We start from the raw sequence: 11,770 nt of genomic DNA on the forward strand, positions 1-11,770 counted from the left end.
TGGTGTTTAAAATGGAAAGAGATACGCAGTGATTGTCCCAGCAAAAAAAAATATTTGTATACGATTTACATGCAGTTTGCGTTTTCACATTTACATGCTTCATTTTTTATGATTTTAAAATAATAGCCACACTTTTAAGTATATATTTTGAAATATACATTGACACATGCACAGAAATCCTCTCTTGGATCGTTTGAGCTGGAAATGCCAGGTCACAGCTGCTTAAGCTGACTGGAAAAACCTAAGCTCTTTGCTATTTCCATTTCAGGAGGCAGACTCCAGAGGCTGAGCTCTTAAAAACCACGTCTTACAGTCCTCCAGAATGACAAGTCCACTGACAGGGCCGGGTCGTTTCTCCCTCTCTCCTCTGGACTCTGCAAGCTCTGCTAGACTCTCACTCACAGCTTTCCTCCCAGTATCCGGTGGCGCCCACCCGACTCCCAGGCCCAGGCTGGCATACATAGCTTCTTCCAACCCCGGGGAAAATGGTGGTGGTTTAGTCGCTAAGTTGTGTCCAACTCTTGTGACCCTATGGACTGTAGCCCACAGGCTCCTCTGGTCATGGGATTCTCCATGCAAGAATACTGGAGTGAGTTGGCATTTCCTCCTCCAGAGAATCTTCCCTACTTGGGGACCAAATCCGGGTCTCCTGCATTGCAGGCAGATTCTCTACCGACTGAGCCACCAGAGAAGCCCATGGGAAAAATAGGAACCTCAGCCTCAGCTAAGCAGAAGCCCGAGCAGAAACCCCTTTTGCCGGGTCCCCGTCAGAAACGGGAGCTGCCCGGTATCGCCTCTTCCCACCCGGTCCCCAGCCCCGACTGTGACCTGGTAGATTTTCTCGAAACGGAAGGAGACGTGGAAAAATCTGAGTGGCCCAGGTCTCGGCCTTAGATCTGCGGAGGGGCGGGTGTCCACAGCGCGGTGGCGAAGCTCCTGCGACACCGCCAACAAGGACCCAGTCAGGAGTGATGCTGGAAACAAGTTGAGGGATGGTTTGGTCGCCTCGATAGCGTTTCTTCGAAGGATGAGACCGTAGAGCCCGTTTTGATTTTTGAATTCACTTACTTAGGGACTCACGGTCCCTTGCGAGGCTGCCGGAGCGGGGGGCTGGGGAAGAGAGCGGGGGGCGGGGGAGGGAGCGGTTCCCCGAGGCGAGTACGTCTCCTCCCGCTCCGCTCCGGCTGCTCTTCCCGCCGCGCAGGGGCCGGCGAGAGTTGGGGTGGGGGTGGGGGTGAGGATGTGATGGGAATTGTTTTCCCCGGACTTGGGGCCGTCATTGTCATTCCAAAGGCCTCCTGGGGTGGCCCCTTCACCGGCCGTAACCCGACACCTCGAACCGCTGACTTCGCAAGGCCGCCGGCGCCAGGGGGCTAGAGGGGCGCGGCGCTGGCATCCTGGACCAGGCTTCTTGGGTGTCACCTCTCCCAGTGGAGACTGAAAGCCATAGTACCACCAGGTTCCCTATCCCGTCCTGACTCAAGAAGGGGAGAAGGTGGCATTGATTGCGCGCCCTCGCGGGACACTTCCCGTGTTTTACCAATCTCTCTAGTCCCCTACCCCGCTTCCTTGTCCTGCCTGGATCAGATTTTCTTTGGTAATGTTATTCACTTAATAGTTTGTAATTAACAAATTACACCCACTTTCAGAAAAGGTAAATATCTATTTTAACCTGGCTTTAAATCATGCTTGCGTTTGTGCTGAGTCAATTCAGTCGTGTCCGACTCTTGGAGCCCCTATGGCCTTGTAGCCCCTCAGGTTTCTCTGTCAAGGGATTCTCCAGGCAAAAATACTGCAGTGAGTTGCCATACCCTCCTCTAGGGGATCTTCCCGACCCAGGGATCGAACCCTCATTTCTTATGTCTGCTGCACGGGCAGGCGGATTCTTTTACCACTAGCGCCCCCTGGGAAGTCCGTTCTAGATCATAGTATTCACTAAAGCAGAGGTTTGAAGTTCAGTTCAGTTCAGTCGCTCAGTCGTGTCCGACTCTCTGCGACCCCATGAATTGCAGCACGCCAGGCCTCTCTGTCCATCACCAACTCCCGGAGTCTACCCAAACCCATGTTCATCGAGTCGGTGATGCCATCCAACCATCTCATCCTCTGTCGTCCCCTTCTCCTCCCGCCCCCAATCCTACCCAGCATTAGGGTCTTTTCCAATGAGTCAACCCTTCGCATGAGGTGGCCAAAGTATTGGAGCTTCAGCTTCAACATCAGACCTTCCAATGAACACCCAGGATTGATCTCTTTTAGGATGGATTGATTGGATCTCCTTGCAGTCCAAGAAACTCTCAAGAGTCTTCTCCAACACCACAGTTCAAAAGCATCAATTCTGCGGCGGTCAGCTTTCTTCACCGTCCAACTCTCACATCCATACATGACCACTGGAAAAACCATAGTCTTGACTAGACGGACTTTTGTTGGCAAAGTAATGGCTCTGCTTTTAAACATGCTGTCTAGGTTGGCCATAACCTTCCTTCCAAGTAGTAAGCGTCTTTTAATTTCATGGCTGCAGTCACCATCAGCAGTGATTCTGGCTGCGACGGCTCGGCGCAGAAGCGAGGCGGCTGCGACGGCTCGGCGCAGAAGCGAGGCGGCTGCGACGGCTCGGCGCAGAAGCGAGGCGGCTGCGACGGCTCGGCGCAGAAGCGAGGCGGCTGCGACGGCTCGGCGCAGAAGCGAGGCGGCTGCGACGGCTCGGCGCAGAAGCGAGGCGGCTGCGACGGCTCGGCGCAGAAGCGAGGCGGCTGCGACGGCTCGGCGCAGAAGCGAGGCGGCTGCGACGGCTCGGCGCAGAAGCGAGGCGGCTGCGACGGCTCGGCGCAGAAGCGAGGCGGCTGCGACGGCTCGGCGCAGAGGCGTGGCCGAGAGGAGCTAGGCCGGGCCGGGGGCCGGGGGCCGGGGGCCGGGGGCCGGGGGCGGCGGCCGACAGAGGCTAGGCCGGGCCGGGGGCCGGGGGCCGGGAGCCGGGAGCCGGGGGCGGCAACCGAGAGGGGCTAGGCTGGGCCGGGGGCCGGGGGCGGCGGCCGACAGGGGCTAGGCCGGGCCGGGTGCCGGGGGCGGCGGCCGACAGGGGCTAGGCCGGGCCGGGGCCCGGGGGCTGGGGGCGGCGGCCGAGAGGGGCTAGGCCGGGCCGGGGGCCGGGGGCGGTGGCCAACAGGGCCTAGGCCTGGCCAGCGGCCGGGAGCCGGGGGCGGCGGCCGACAGGGGTTAGGGCGGGCCGGGGCCCGGGAGCTGGGGGCGGCGGCCAACAGGGGCTAGGCCGGGCCGGGGGCCGGGAGCTGGGGGCTGCGACCGAGAGGGCCTAGGCCGGGCCGGGGGTCGGGGGCGGCGGCCGACAGGGGCTAGCCCGGGCCGGGGGCCAGGGGCAGCGGCTGACAGGGCCTGGGCCGGACCGGGGGCGGCAGTCGAGAGGGGCTAGGCCAGGCCGGGGGCTGGGGCCAGCGGCAGCGGTGGCGGCGGCAAGAGGAATTACCCAAGGCCCAAGGTAAGAGAAATCCAAGTAAGACGGTAAGTGTTGCGAGAGGGCATCAGAGGGCAGACACACTAAAACTAAAACAACAGAAAACTAGCTAATCTGATCACATGGACCACAGACTTGTCTATCTCAATGAAACTAAGCCATGCCGTGTGGGGCCACCCAAGACGGATGGGTCATGGTGGAGAGGTCTGACAGATTGTGGTCCACTGGAGAAGGGCATGGCAAACCACTTCAGTATTCTTGCCTTGAGAACCCCATGAACAGTATGAAAAGGCAAAAGGATAGGACACTGAAAGATGAACTCCCCAGGTCAGTAGGTGCCCAATATGCTAATGGAGATCAGTGGAGAAATAACTCCAGAAAGAATGATGGGATGGAGCCAAAGCAAAAACGATACCCAACTGTGGATGTGATTGGTGATAGACGCAAAGTCCGATGCTGTAAAGAGCAATATTGCATAGGAACCTGGAATGTTAGGTCCATGAATCAAGGCAAACTGGAAGTGGTCAAACAGGAGATGGGAAGAGTGAACGTTGACATTCTAGGAATCAGCGAACTAAGATGGACTGGAATGGGTGAATTTAACTCAGATGACCATTATATCTACTACTGTGGGCAAGAATCCCTTAGAAGAAATGGAGTAGCCATCATGGTCAACAGAAGAATCCAAAATGCAGTACTTGGATGCAATCTCAAAAACGACAGAATGATCTCTGTTCGCTTCCAACGCAAACCGTTCAATATCACGGTAATCCAAGTCTATGCCCCGACCAGTAACGCCGAAGAAGCTGAAGTTGAACGATTCTATGAAGACCTACAAGACCTTCTAGAACTAACACCCAAAAAAGATGTCCTTTTCATTATAGGGGACTGGAATGCAAAAGTAGAAAGTCAAGAAACACCTGGCGTAACAGGCAGGTTTGGCCTTGGAGTACAGAATGAAGCAGGGCAAAGGCTAATAGAGTTTTGCCATGAGAACGCACTGGTAATAGCAAACACCCTATTCCAACAACACAAGAGAAGACTCTACACGTGGACACCACCAGATGGTCAACACCGAAATCAGATTGATTATATTCTTTGCAGCCAAAGATGGAGAAGCTCTATACAGTCAGCAAAAACAAGACCGGGAGCAGACTGTGGCTCAGATCATGAACTGCTTATTGCAAAGACCATAGCCCTGACTATACGGACCTTTGTCAGCAAAGTGATGTCTTTGCTTTTTAACACACTGTCTAGGTTTGTCATAGCTTTCCTGCCAAGATGCAGTCATCTTCTAATTTCAATTGTAGCCATGGAATTGAAATCAGAGGTCCTGATGGAGCATCAACTGCTCCATCAGCCTGGGAAGGTATAGGAGAGGCAGGAGCCCACCTACCTGCCATCTGCTTGCACATGAAAGACTGTCTTCAGTGTTTTGTAGACAAATTTAGGAAGCAGTTTCTTGCCTGTTTACTGTCCTGCCTCTTGTTCTGAAGTGGTGCCCCTTCCCACTCCAGGGCAACCCTGGTGCCATTTACAAACTTCCCCACACGCCTTTGGGTCCACTGTGCCCTTCTGGAGTGGATGTTGCCCAGGCTTAGCTGCCCAGGGTCTCTATTTAATCCTGCCATGAGATGTCCCTTCCAAAAACAATGGAACAGGCCGATTTGATGGCACTGGCTGGCTGGCTCAATTTGCTGCCCAGATTCTGATGTTCATTTTAAGTGGGGATGGGGGAGGAGGAAGAATGCTAACTGGAGACCACATTTTACTCCAAACGGTTGAGGGTCTGTCGCAGAGCTTCTGGGACTTTAATGTGCTTATGTAGTACCTGAGACCTTGTGGAAATGCAGGTCTGATTAAGCAATTTGGGGCCTGAGATTCTGCATTTCACTGACAAGCTCCCAGGGGTTGTTGAGGCTGCCGGTCCTCAGATCACATTTGAATAGTAAGGGTGCAAAGAACTCAAACTTTGATCTGGCTAGAGGGGCAGAAAATCTGGGAGCAGTTGCTCTTCTCCAGACCCCACACTGCATATCACCTTACTTTTCCCTGAGGCAGGCCCTTTGCTTATGAATTGATTAAAAAGACAACATGAACTATCAAGGGAACATTTCATGCAAAGATGGGCACAATAAAGGACACAAATGGTACCTAACAGAAGTAGAAGATATTAAGAAGAGGTGGCAAGAATACAAAGAAGAACTATATGAAAAAGATCTTCACGGTCCAGATAACCATGATGATGTGATCACTCACCTAGAGCCAGACATCCTGGAATGCGAAGTCAAGTGGGCCTTAGGAAGCATCACCACAAACAAAGCTAGTGGAGGTGATGGGATTCCAGTTGAACTATTTCAAACCCTAAAAGATGATGCTGTGAAAGTGCTGCACTCAATATGTCAGCAAATCTGGAAAACTCAGCAGTGGCCACAGGACTGGAAAAGGTCAGTTTTCATTCCAATCCCAAAGAAAGGCAATGCCAAAGAAAGTTCAAACTACCACACAATTGTACTCATCTCACGTGGTAGCAAAGTAATGCTCAAAGGTCTCCAGTCCAGGCTTCAACAGTGTGTGAACCATGAACTTCCAGATGTTCAAGCTGTATTTAGAAAAGGCAGAGGAACCAGAAATCAAATTGCCAACATGTGTTGGATCGTTGAAAATGTAAGAGAGTTCTAGAAAAACACCTACTTCTGCTTTATTGACTACATCAAAGCCTTCTACTGTGTGACTCACAACAAGCTGTGGAAAATTCTTCAAGAGATGGGAATACCATACCTGACCTGCCTCCTGAGAAATCTGTATGCAGGTCAAGAAGCAACAGTTAGAACTGGACATGGGACAACAGACTGGTTCCAAATTGAGAAAGGAGTATGTCAAGGCTGTATATTGTCACCCTGCTTATTTAACTTATATGCAGAGTACATCATGTGCAATGCTGGGCTGGATGAAGCACAAGCTGGAATCAAGATTGCCAGGAGAAATATCAATAACCTCAGATATGCAGATGACACCACCCTTATGGCAGAAAGCAAAGAAGAACTAAAGAGCCTCTTGATGAAAGTGAATGAGAAGAGTGAAAAAGTTGGCTTAAAGATGAACATTCAGAAAACTAAGATCATGACATCCAGTCCCATCACTGCATGGCAAATAGATGGGCAAACAGTGGAAACAGTGGCAGACTTTATTTTTCTGGGCTCCAAAATCACTGCAGATGGTGACTGCAGCCATGAAATTAAAAGATGCTTGCTCCTTGGAAGAAAAGCGATGACCAACCTAGGCAGCATATTAAAAAGCAGAGACATTACTTTGCCAACAAAGGTCCGTCTAGTCAAGGCTATGGTTGTTCCAGTAGTCATGTATGGATGTGAGAGTTGGACTATAAAGAAAACTGAGTGTCGAAGAATTGATGCTTTTGAATGGTGGTGTTGGAGAAGACTCTTGAAAGTCCCTTGGACTTCAAGGAGATCCAACCAGTCAATCCTAAATGAAATCAGTCCTGAATATTCTTTGGAAGGACTGATGCTCAAGCTGAAATGCCAATACTTTGGCCACCTGATGCGAAAAACTGACTCATTAGAAAAGACCCTGATGCTCAGAAAGATTGAAGGCAGGAGGAGAAGGGGTCAACAGAGGATGAGATGGTTGGATGGCATCACGGACGCAATGGGCCTGAATTTGAGTAGGCTCCAGGAGTTGATGATGGACAGGGAAGCCTGGTGTGCTGCAGTCCACGGGGTCGCAAAGAGTCAGACACAACTGAGTGACTGAACTGAACTGATCTGATGAGCCATGTGATGAAGGGTAGAGTCTTAAAGATTAAGCCATAGTTTGGCTAATCTCATCATCTGCAAGTCTCCCCAGGTGGCTCAGTGGTAAAGAATCTGCGTGCCAATTCAAGAGCTGCAGGAGATGCGGGTTTGATCCCTGGGTCAGGAAGATTGCCTGCAGGAGGAAATGGCAACCTACTCCAGTATTCTTGCCTGGGAAATCCCATGGACAGAGGAGCCTGGTGGGCTATAGTCCATGGCATTGTAAAGAGTCAGACACAATTGAGCACAAGCACAATAACAATCTATTGCAAGAATTTGGCTGAGCCACGCAATTTGAATTTCTGTTTCCTCACCTGAAAAATGGGCATAGTAACCTGTATCATTGGGATGAGAATTGTTGAAGGAAAAACCTCCACATGAATGTACTTTTTTAAAGAGGTAAGACACTGACCACATATAAAGAATTAATGTTTTATTGTTCAGAATGCTAATGGCAAGCGTGGTCAGTTGTGTCTTTCTCTTTGTGACCCCATAGATTGTACCCGGCCTGGCTCTTCTGTCCATGGAATTTTCCAGGCAAGAATACTGGAGTGGGTAGCCATTTCCTTCTCCAGGGAATCTTCCCCACTCAGAGAATGAACCCGTATCTCCTTTGGGTCCTGCACTGGCAGGTGAATTCTTTACTGCTGACGCCACCTGGGAAGCTTCTTTATTCTCACAGATTTGCACTAATTCCTCAAACAAGGTAAATTGATGTGGTTAAACACACAAATAAAAAGGTAGATGTGTATGCACGCAACCATTTTATTCTAAAGCTTTTGCTTTAGAATATATAGCTTTTAGTATAGCTTTTGCTATACTCTTTTCTCTGAAAAGATTTAAGAATCATGGTTCATTTTTATAAGTTATCAAGATTCTTAAGAAATAGCATAGAAAGAAAAAAGAATAACAGTTTGGAAGGGCAATGCTAGCTGTATCTCTCACAGCAACCTTATGAAAGTGAAAGCGAAAGTTGCTCAGTCCTATCTGACTCTTTGCGACCCCATGGACTATATACAGCTCATGGAATTCTCCAGGCCAGAATACTGGAGTGGGTAGCCTTTCCCTTCTCCATGGGATCTTCCCAACCCAGAGATCGAACCCAGTTCTCTCACATTGCAGGCAGAAGGGAAGCCCCACAGCAACCTTAGGGGCACATATACACTGGAGATGCCCTCTCTGGATCTAGGCTTGGGGAGTCATTCTCAATCAGACTGATTGTACTTGGTGCTTTCTGAGCAACTCTATTGGCTCATTTTTGGAAGTGATGACCCTTCTTTTATTCAGTGGGTTTTCCCCTGTAGTAACATACAGTTCAGAACAAAAGACAAGCTTTATTTGAGCATTAAGTTGCAATGTTGTATGCCAAGGCAGTTGGCAAGAACTTGGAAACTAATACTCAGTATTTTGTAATAACATATGACAAAAAAGAATCTGAAAAAAAAGTGTTAATGAATCACTGTGTTGTACACCTGAAACTAACACAACATTGTAAATCAACTATACTTCAATTAGAAAAAGAATGAAAGTTCATCAATCAATTGAAAAAACAGAATTGGGAGAGGAGGCCTGAATTCTAGCCTTAACTTAACTATTAACTGTAGATGTTAATTGGTGCTTATTACAGATCTCTTTTCCTGAAAATGGACTTGTTTGTTTATTAATGACTTTTTTCATTTCTCTTAAGCAAGGGTTACAAAATATTGATCCTTTAGAGGTGGTGTGTTTGACCTATACTTCTTTAAAAAAAAAAACTAATTAATTAATTAATTTTTGGCTGCCCTGGGTCTTCATTGCTACACATGGGCTTTCTCTAGTTGTGGCAAGTTGGGCTCCTCTCTAGTTGTGGTGCACAGGCCTCTCATTGCAGTAGCAATAAGGCTTCTCTTATCATGGACCATGGGCTCTAGGGTGCTCAGGCTTCAGCAGTTGTGACATGCAGACCCTAGGGTAAGGGCAGTAGTTGTGGAGCATGGGTTTAATTGCCCTGTGGCATGTGGAATCTTCCTGGACCAAGGATCATGTCCCCTGCATTGGCAGGTAGATTCTTAACCACTGGATCACCCAGGAAGTCCTGACCCACACTTTTTGTTTGATAACTTTAGATCTATGAAAAAGAGAACTTTTATGTTCAGAAAAGATTGAACAGAAAACATAGAGTTCCTGTATGAACTCTCCCAGTCCCCAACAGTATACTCAATTATTAACATCTTGCATCAGTGTGATACATTTCTTATAATTGATGAACCAATATTGATACATTATTTTAAACTAAAGTCTATAGTTTACATTAGGCTTTACCCTTTGTGTTGAATATTCTATAGGTTTTGACAAATATATAATAACATATACCCTTACAGTGAAAAAGTTGTCTTAAAGCTCAACATTCAGAAAGCTAAGATCATGGCATCTGGTCCCATCACTTCATGGGAAATAGATGGGAAAACTGTGGAAACAGTGTCAGACTTTACTCTTTTGGGCTCCAAAATCACTGCAGATGGTGATTGCAGCCATGAAATTAAAAGACGCTTACTCCTTGGAAGGAAGGTTATGACCAACCTAGATAGCATATTTAAAAGCAGAGACATTACTTTGCCAACAAAGGTCCGTCTAGTCAAGGCTATGGTTTTTCCAGTGGTCATGTATGGATGTGAGAGTTGGATGGTGAAGAAAGCTGAGCACCAAAGAATTGATGCTTTTGAACTGTGGTGTTGGAGAAGACTCTTGAGAGTCCCTTGGACTGCAAGGAGATCCAACCAGTCCATCCTAAAGGAGATCAGTCCTGGGTGTTCATTGGAAGGATTGATGTTGAAGCTGAAACTCCAATACTTTGGCCACCTCATGTGAAGAGTTGACTCATTGGAAAAGACCCTGATGCTGGGAAGGATTGGGGGCAGGAGGAGAAGGGGACGACAGAAGATGAGATGGCTGGATGGCATCACCGACTCGATGGACACAGGTTTTGGGTGGACTTCGGGAGTTGGTGATGGACAGGGAGGCCTGGCGTGCTGCGATTCATGGGGTCGCAAAGAGTCGGACACGACTGAGTGACTGAACTAACCAACTAACTAACCCTTACAGTGTCATACAGAATAGTTTCACTGCCCTAAAACTGCCCTGTGCATTTGTCTTTTCATCCCTCCTTTTCCCTGAATCCCTGGGAACCACTCATCTGTTTACTGTCTCTGTAGCTGTTGCCTTCCATGGAATGTCATATAGCTGGAATCACACAGGATGTAGCCTTTTCATATTAGCTTCTTTCACAGTAATAAGCATTTAAGTTTCTTTCATGTCTTTTTGTGACTTGATGGCTCATTTCTTTTTATTGCTGAATATTATATTTTATTGTATGGATGCACCATGGAGTACTTATCCATTCACCTGTTGAAGTTCATTTTGGTTGTTTCTAGATTTTGGCCTTAGAAAGCATCACTATGAACAAAGCTAATGAAGGTGATGGAATTCCAGTTGAGCTATTTCAAATCCTGAAAGATGATGCTGTGAAAGTGCTGCACTCAATATGTCAGCAAATTTGGAAAACTCAGCAGTGGCCACAGGACTAGGAAAGGTCAGTTTTCATTCTAATCCCAAAGAAAGGCAATGGTAAAGAATGCTCAAACTACCTCACAATTGCACTCATCTCACAAGCTAGTAAAGTGACGCTCAAAATTCTCCAAGCTAGGCTTCAGCAATACGTGAACTGTGAACTTCCAGATGTTCAAGCTGGTTTTAGAAAAGGCAGAGGAACCAGAGATCAAATTGCCAACATCTGCTGGATCATCGAAAAAGCAAGAGAGTTCCAGAAAAACATCTATTTCTGCTTTATTGACTATGCCAAAGCCTTTGACTGTGAGGATCACAATAAACTGGAAAATTCTGAAAGAGATGGGAATCCCAGACCACCTGACCTGTCTCTTGAGAAACCTGTATGCAGGTCAGGAAGCAACAGTTTGAACTGGACATGGAACAACAGACTGGTTCCAAACAGGAAAAGGAGTATGTCAAGGGTGTATAATGTCACCCTGCTTGTTTAACTTATATGCAGAGTACATCATGAGAAATGCTGGGCTGGATGAAGCACAAGCTGGAATCAAGATTGCCAGGAGAAATATCAATAACCTCAGACATGCAGATGACACCACCCCTATGGCAGAAAGTGAAGAGGAACTAAAGAGCTTCTGATGAAAGTGAAAGAGGAGAGTGAAAAAGTTGGCTTAAAGCTGAATATTCAGAAAACTAATATCATGGCACCTCATCCCATCACTTCATGGCAAATAGATGGGGAAACAGTGGAAACAGTGTCCGACTTTATTTTTTTGGGCTCCAAGATCACTGCTGATGGTGATTGCAACCATGAAATTAAAAGACGCTTACTCCCTGGAAGGAAAGTTATGATCAACCTAGATAGCATATTAAAAAGCAGAGACATTGCTTTGCCAACAAAGGCCTGTCTAGTCAAGGCTATGGCTTTTCCAGTAGTCATGTATGGATG

The sequence above is a fragment of the Giraffa tippelskirchi genome, chromosome 1 (genome assembly GCF_054371585.1).
Source record: "Giraffa tippelskirchi isolate mGirTip1 chromosome 1, T2T-mGirTip1v1.2.pri, whole genome shotgun sequence".
Lineage (NCBI taxonomy): Eukaryota > Metazoa > Chordata > Mammalia > Artiodactyla > Giraffidae > Giraffa > Giraffa tippelskirchi.